The sequence below is a fragment of the Protopterus annectens genome, chromosome 4.part0 (genome assembly GCF_019279795.1).
Source record: "Protopterus annectens isolate FY-2018-M chromosome 4.part0, PAN1.0, whole genome shotgun sequence".
Taxonomy (NCBI): Eukaryota; Metazoa; Chordata; order Ceratodontiformes; family Protopteridae; genus Protopterus; species Protopterus annectens.
The window spans coordinates 718095179-718104430 of record NC_056733.1 but is presented as its reverse complement, the minus strand read 5'-3'; positions in this window follow the sequence as shown (position 1 = coordinate 718104430).

Genomic DNA, 9252 nt, shown 5'->3' with positions numbered 1-9252 from the left:
GATCTTGTTGAAAGTGTTTTTTCGGGGGAAAGTGCTATTTTCCCCCACCTTAATCCTGCTTTGTTAAATAAAAAACTTGTGTTTTTTTTGATTGTCTCAAGGCTTGCAGATAATTAAATTCTGTTTGTTACCTCTGAATTGCTTGAATCTAATTATTCTGACTGAGAGTGCTATGAAACAACTCAAAATATAACTTTATAAGTATATTTTTTGGCACTTCTTTCCCAAATTCTACAGTATTCTAAATTTTATTTTTCTTATTGATTTGATCATATTTGCTGGCATCTGATCTGTGTTGAAAGTGTTATTTTTCTCAGTGGAAAGTTCTATTTTCCCCCCACTCCTAATCCTGCTCTGTTAAATACTGCCCAAAAACCTGTGTGTTTTATCTGATTGTCTCAAGGCTTGCTTGTATAATTACGATTCCCTGTTTGTTACCTCTGCATTCATTGCTTGAATCTAATTGAGGTCTAACTGAGAGTGCTACTAAAACAACTCAAAATGTAACTTGATAAGTATATTTTTTGTCTCTTCTTTCCAAAGTTCGACAGTATTCTAATTGCTTTTGCTTGACTGATTTAGATTATATTTTCTGGCTTTTGATTTGTTTTGAAAGTATTATTTTTCTGAGTGGAAAGTGCTATTTTTCCCCTACCCTTAATTCTGATCTGTTAAATACTGGCCAAAAAGCTTGTGTGTTTTATCTGATTGTCTCAAAGCTTGCTAGTATAATTAAGATTTCCAGATTGTTACCTCTGCATTCATTGCTTGAATCTAACTGAGTTCTGACGTGAGAGTGCTACTGAAACAGCTCAAAATATAAATTGATAAGTATATTTTTGGCACTTCTTTCCAAAGTTGTACAGCATTCTAATTGTTTTGCTTGACTGAGTTAGATCATATTTGCTGGCTTCTGATCTCTAGTGAAAGTTTTATTTTTCTAAGTGGAAAGGGCTATTTTTCCCCCACTCTATATACTGCTCTGTTAAATACTGGCCAAGCAACTTTTGTGTTTTATCTGATTGTCTCAAGGCTTGCAAGTGTAATTAAGATTCACAGTTTGTTACCTCTGCATTCATTGTTTGAGTCTAAATGAGTTCTGACGAGAGAGTGCTACTAAAACAGCTCAAAATATAAATTGATAAGTATATTTTGGCATTCTTTCAAAGTTCTACAGTATTCTAATTGCTTTCTGATTGATTTAGATAACTTTTCTGATCATTGTTGAAAGTGTTATTTTTCGTGGAAAATGCTAAATTTCCCAAACTTAATCCTGCTCTGTTAAATACTGGCCAACAACTTGTGTGTTTTAACTGATTGTCTCAAGCTTGCTGTATAATTAATTCCTGTTTGTTACTCTGATTCATTGCTTGAATCTAATTGATTTGACTGAAAGTGTATAAATTACAACTATAATTTTAAATTGTTCAAATTTTTGCAATTCTTTTACTTATTGATTATAGATATACTTGCTTGATTTGATCTTTTGAAAGTTTATTTCCTTGGAAAGTGCTTTTTCTCCTGAAATGCTATTTTAAAGACTATCAAACAACTTTAAATTTACAATTGTTACCTTTTCTAGTTAATAACAATTTTCTGTTTTTACATCTTCATTATTGCTTAAATCTAATTGTTCTGGACAGTGTTCTGAATATTAAAATACAACTAAAATATATTTTGGCAATTTTTCAGTTCTACATTCTAATTGCTTTCTTGATTATTTAGATAATTTTATATTGTTAAATGTATTTTGCTGGGAAATCTTTTTTCCCTGAATCCTGCTCTGTTAAATCCTCCAAACAACTTGTGTTTTAACTGATTGTCCCAAGCTTGCTAGTATAATTAAATTCTGTTTGTTCATCTGAATTCATATTGAGTTTAATTGTTGTTACTTGTTTCTTGAAATCTAAAAATTAACTGAAAGTATATTTAACACTTTCAAAACTAGTAATCTAATTTTTTTCCTTATTTACTTGACATATTTAGCTGCTTTCTGATTGAATTGATTATTTTTCTGAGTGCTGCTTTTTCCCACCATTAATCCTGCTCTGTTAATATTTTGGCCATCTTATCTGATTTAAATATGGCCTTGCTAGTTGTAATTAATTTGATTTTTTTCATGCATTCATTGCTTGAATCTGAGTTCTGACTGAGTGTGCTACAGAAACAATTCAAAATATAAATTGATAAGTATATTTTTGGCACTTCCTTCCAAAGTTCATCCGTATTCTGATTGTATTTGCATGATTGATTTAGATAATATTTGCTGGCTTCTGGTCTGTGCTGAAATTGTTATTTTTCTGAGTGGAAAGTGCGATTTGTCCCCCACTCTTAATCCTGCTCTGTTAAATACTGGCCAAACAACTTGTGTGTTTTATCTGATTGTCTCAAGGCTTGCTAGTATAATTAAGATATAATTAAGATTCCCTGTTTGTTACCTCTCCATTCAATGCTTGAATCTAATTGAGTTCTGACTGAGAATGCTACTGAAACAACTCAAAATATCAATTGATAAGTTTTTAGGCACTTCTTTCCAAAGCTCTACAGTATTCTAATTGCTTTTGCTTGATTGAGTTAGATTATACTTGCTGGCTTCTGATCTGTATTGAAAGTGTTATTTTTCTATGTGGAAATTGCTATTTTCCCCCTCTCTTAATCCTGCTCTATTAAATACTGGCCAAGTCACCTAAGTGTTTTATCTGATTGTCTCAAGGCTTCCTTGTATAATTAAGATTCCCTGTTGGTTACCTCTGCATTCATTGCTTGAATCTTATTGAGTTCTAACTGAGAGTGCTACTGAAACCACTCAAAATATAAATTGATAAGTATATTTTTTTGCCACTTCTTTCCAATGTTCTACAGTATTCTAATTGCTTTTGCTTGATTGATTTAGATAATATTTGCTGGCTTCTGATCTGAGTTGAAAGTGTTATTTTTCTGAGTGGAAAGTGCTATTTTTCCGCTACCCTTAATCCTGATCTGTTAAATACTGGCCAAACAACTTGTGTGTTTTATCTGATTGTCTCAAGTCTTGCTAGTATAATTAAGATTCCCTGTTTGTTACCTCTGCATTAGTTGCTTGAATCTAATTGAGTTCTGACTGACAGTGCTACTGAAACAACTCAAAATATCAATTGATACGTTTTTTGGCACTTCTATCTAAAGTTCTACAGTATTCTAATTGCTTTTGCTTGATTGATTTAGATCATATTTTCTGGCTTCTAATCTGAGTTGAGAGAGTTATTTTTCTGATTGGAAAGTGCTATTTTCCCCCACCCTTAATCCTGATCTGTTAAATACTGGACAAACAACTTGGGTGTTTTATCTGATTGTCTCAAGGCTTGCTAGTATAATTTAGATTCCCTGTTTGATACATCTGCATTGATTGCTTGAATCTCATTGAGTTCTGACTGAGAGTGCTACTGAAGGAACTCAAAATATAAATTGATAAGTATATTTTGGCACTACTTTCCAAAGTTCTACAGTATTGTAATTGCTTTTGCTTGATTGTTTTATGTCATTTTCTGCTTTGATCTTGTTAAATGTATTATTCTGAAATCTATATTCAAGCTCTCCTGAGTTCAAAATTAAATATTAAGTTTTTTGCCTATTTCCAAGTTCTAGTATTAATTCCGTTTGTAGATTGTTTATGTGAATCTAATTGGTTCTGACTTTGAAACTGCTAAATATTAAAAGTAAAATTGTAGTATTTTTCGCCCTCTTTCAAGTTCTAATATTGTAATACTTTTGTTATTATTGATTGCTTTTCTAAATTAGTTCTGGTTGTAGTTATTCACTGGAAATAATTGTTCTCATATTATCCTTCTTTAAAATACTGAAATAGAATTTTTTTTGTTGATTTCCAAATGTTTCAGTATAATAATTCTTGTTGATTGATTTGTAATTTTTGCTTTATAGTCTGACTGTTATACTGAAAAATCAAAACTATATTTCATATCATTTTCCTACTTCTTAAATAATGCCTAAAATTATGTTTTTTATTCATTTTCTATTTAATTAGATTCCTGTGTAACTGAATCATTTTAATTTAAATGTATTTCCTTTACTACTACTTAAATACTAATTAAAACTTTTTTTACTTTTTCAAATTCTAGTTTAATACTTTTCTTATTTTCTTCATATTTGCTGGATTAACTGGTTAAATGAATGTTCAATGGAAATCAATTTTCAATATTTTAGCAATTCTTCTAGTTAAACATTTTATTGTTACTTTATTAATTTGCTACTTAATAAGTTTCTGTTTGAAAACTTTATTATTGAAATCTATTTTTCCACCTTAACTGCTCTGAAAATTCATAAATTAGTTTTTTGGCATTTTCCAAACTTTCAGTTATTTAAATTCTTTTTTACTTGAAATTTTTTTTAAATTATTTCTGGTTGATAAATTTCCATCAACTATAATTTTTTTAACTTCTGTCCAAATCTTAGTATTTAATGTTTTCCCATCATTGCTAGTTAATTAATTCTGGTTGTACTTGAAATATTATTTTAATTGATTCTATTTTCACTAACTCAAATTAAATTGCCTAATAATTTTTGCTTTTTAACAATTCTAAGTTGCTAGTTAATTAAATTAATGTTTATTCTCTGCTTATGCTATTTACAATTATTTGTGTGAAAACAAAATTCAATTATACTATTTGTGCATCTTGTCCAAATTCAGTTTTAATATTTTTGCTCATTGTAGAAATTAATTGCCTGTTTTCTGTGCTTGAAATTGCTTATCTAATGATTGCTATTTGTGCCACTTAACCTCAATTAAATTCTGATATTTTTGACTTTTCAAATTTCAAGGCTTCTGTTTATTAAATATGATTAGATTTCTGTGGTTCTTGTCAATGCTTAATCTATTGTTCTGACTGGAAATGCTACTTAACATTATCATATATTAAATTGCTAACTTTTTATTATCTAATTATTCAAGCTTTTGTTATTAGTTAGTATATTCCCTGTTCTGACTTATTGAAATGCTTAATCTAATTGAAATTCTGCACTAATCTTTAAATCTAAAAATCACTTAATGTTTTATTCTATTCAGACTTCTAATATTAAATTCTTTGTTACTTTGCATTATTGCTGATCTATTAGTTATCTATTCTACTGGAAATTACTAACCTTAATTTAGTCTATTATTGAATTATTTAATGTTTATCTGATTGCTATGCTTATTTATTATTAAATTCTGTGGCTTCTGAATCATTAAATTTAATTGTTTGAGTAATGATTCTCTAAACCTCTCAAATTAAATTGATATGCCAATTATTTGTATTTCATGTTCTCAATCTAATTATATTAGTTTTTGTATGTTACTCTGTTCTACTTGAATCAATTGTTTTTCTGATGAAGTTCTATTTAACCTTAAACTGATCTGTTAATTTTGGCAAACAATCCTGTTTTTATCTATTCGTTAGTTTGATGTAATTAGATACTTTCTGTTACCTCTGATTAATTGTTATTTTTGATTTGAAAGCATTTCTACCTAATACTTTTAAATATGATTAACTTTTTCTTCTATCTGAAGTTCAAGTTTTTATTTGATTACTTTTTATATTTGCTTATTGTTGAATTTGATTTGATTGAAGTTATGTACTCATTAATCTGACTGTTAAATTTGGCATACCTCAGGTTTACGATTGTAAGTTGCTTGTTAATTTATTCCATTTCTACTCTATTGATTGAAAGTTATTTTTGGAAGTGCTATTTACACTTAATTACTTATAATTAAATTTGCAAACTTTCAGTTTATCTTTTAAGCTTTGTTATTAATTGCCAGTTTTCCTCTTCATCTTTGAATCTGTTGTTTCGACTGGAAAGTGTTTTTTCACTAATTAATCTTATAAATTGCCATTCCTTTAGTTCTCTGATTTCTTGCTTGATATGATTTAAATACAGTTTCTACTTGATTATTTGAATTAATTTTTGGAAAGTGTTAAATTTACATACCTAATCTGATTGTTATTTATTGGAAAATTCTTAAATTATGTTAAGTCTTTATTAATTTAGTAATTTTTTACCTTATCTTGTTGATTTATTATTCTGATGAAGTGCTTTTCATCAATATACTTGTTAAATATTGCCAATATTTCCAATTCTGTTTTATTGCATTTGCTATTATTAAATCATAGTTCTGACCTCTGATATAGTTGAAAGTTAATTTTATGAAAGTGCTATTAATACTAAACTATAATTATAATAATTTTTACACTTTTGCAATTACTGATTGTTAAGCCTTTTTAATAACAATATTATTTTTTCAAACGGTTTTGATTAATTTCAAAGAAAATTACTGTTTTACATATTAAATGCTTGTTAAAATCAAACAACTTATGTATTTACAAGATTATAATCTGTAATTAATAAATTTTTATTCATATTGAAATTGTATTTTTAACATCAATAAAATATAAAATTTATAAAAGAAAAATATAGTTTTACATTAATATTAATTTCCATATTGCAAATAATTCATAACAATATTTTAAATTATTCAAAATTATAAATGAAATTTAGTTTTTTAAAAATTCTGTAATTATCCATACACTATAATAAGATTAATTTCTATTTTTGAGTAAGGTGTTTTTAAATAAAATTTAAAATTAATTTCTTGAAAGAGGCTAAAAATCTATTTTGGTTATTTTTTAGCATGTTAAAAAACATAACAGGCATTAATTTTACATTCACGTACAAGTAAATTATTATTATGTAATTTAAATAATAAATTATAAAAACCTGAAAATCCATACATAAATTCTCTTACATTTTAAAGTATAAATATAGCATACATAAATTTTCATACATCTTTAAAATTCTTTATTATTTATTTTATTCATCATCAAAGGTGTATAAAAGATCTATGTAAAAGGTCATATATAAAGTCTCAGACAATGGAGGCGTGGATTTTCTATGGGCAATTCAGTATATTGTTTATCTCTTGTTTTAAGTTTGGTGGGTCCCCATTAATGATGAAATAATTCCAGTATGTATCTACACCTTAAAAAGGGTTCTTATCTGATAATTTGTAACTTGTATGAAGTTTACCTTTATAGAAACTTTATGTTGTAAGTTGTCTCAAGTAATCAATCAGTGTTGGAATAGATTCTTTAACTGTTATAGACATTAGATCTATATTATATCAATGGATGTTGTCTAAGGTCCTACGAACCTCTAACCAGCAAGTTTCTCTTAGATCAAATTCTTGTTTTAAAATCTAGATGTTTAACGTATCAGATATCAACTGATACTGCCAGTGCTGGATCTCATTATCTAAGCTAAATAGGTTCCTTCAGAAGTAAGATGGCAGCCGCCTAATTATGCATTATAGGGATATAATGTCATTCCTATGCTTGGGGTGCCATGAATATCGTTCGATAGCTAATAATAGCAAAAGCATTTAATGGGTAATACAAACCATATGTTTACCCCGATTGTAATAGGTAGTACAAAAATTCCTTTGTAGCACAACATGGAGTTATTTACAATCATATTTTATGTGTTGGGAGTTTTCTGGAAGTGCATACTAATTAACTCCCAATAATCTTTCCATTTTATGCACGATATGCCACTGATCTATTAATAAAGTAATAACTTTTACAATAGAAGAGATAGTATATATAAATTAAAGTCTAGAAAAGAAATACCCCTTGAGACCCAGCTTATTATAGGTATGTTTCTTTATGTGTAGTGCAATCCTAGGTCTGGCCAAATTAGGTGCCCACTCGGAAATTTAACATTAGTGTATTCTCAGTTTCTTGATAATTTAACTTTTGTAGGTGGAAGTATTATTAATCGTATTTAAGTATAAAATCTTGGGGAATATTATCATTTTCTAATAATTGTAAGTCTCTCCTCCATAGTAAAACATATTATTCCAGGTAGTTACAAAGATTTTGTATATTAGAAACAGAATTATTTATAATTATTATATATAATAGATTTAATATCTTTACGATAGTATTATACCTAAATAAGTTATCTGACCTGAATGGGTGGGTAACATATTTAGTAAAATCACTAACGAGAATATTTTTTTCGTTATGTATATATAGAGTAGTAAAACATAGTTTTTTCCCCATTGAACAATTAAACCAGAAATAGCTTTTTAAAATTCATCATGTTTATCAAATGAGAGACTGCATATGAAGAAGGGTTAGATCCTGCTGATGTACTAGAACATCATCTGCAAAAAGTTGGAGATTTTGGATGTTGTATTGTTTTTCATCTTTCAAAACCCTCTCATGTCAGTACTGTTTCTGATCAAGGAGTGGCCACAGGCGCCATTACTAAAGTGAATAATAGTGGAGAAAGTGGACATCCTTGTTTTGGTACCTTTAAGAATGGGTATTTTTTGTGAAACATAGTTCCTACACTTTAATATAACTTTAAAGCCAACGTTCCTTTGCTTCATAAATGCTCAATTAGATTTACAAATGCATCTGAGAAGTTTGTAAAATCAGTAAGGTAAACAGATAGTCCCAACTTACTGAATCAAATGCTGACATTTATATCAAGACTAATAAGTGTTAAATCTTTCTTTTTCCTATTTGCAAAATCAATTAATGTTAAAGTTTATAATATTTCTTATATTATCAAAAGTATCTCTATTTACAAATTGAAGCCTGTCTGATCTATATATCTATAATGCAGAGAATGATTGTCTTCAATCTATCAGCGAAAATACTCATAAACTTATTTTATAATCAACATTATTCGTAATGAGATGTATTTGATATAAAGAGTACATCTGGAGTTAGATCTTTATTAGGTTTTAAAATTGGCGAAATAAATGTATATTGCCAAGATGGGAGGTTAATGTAACTCAGTTTCAAGGCCAAAAATAAAAACCTATATGTATTAATGAATATGTACTTTTAGAAAGGATTTTATATATCTCTGGTATAATACCATCATTACCCAGTGCTACTGTTTGATTTAGAAACATTTTATTTGTGTAATAACCTCTGTATATGAAATACTTTTTGTCCAGTAGTTTAATCTGTGTTGTTTTATTAAACTTTTTATTCATGTTTGTGGTTATAAACTCCTTTATTTTATCTTTACCAGGTTCCATGCCCAATGTTATTATTGTTAATATTGTGAAAGTGATTTCCTAAATTCATCTAGTATCTTCAGTGGGCAAGACTAGGAACATGTTCTTCTTCCTTTTCCTTAGAGAAAAGATTTCTTTGATATGGTTTTTGTTTATTCAACCTTTTTGTTTTATTTTTAAGTCTA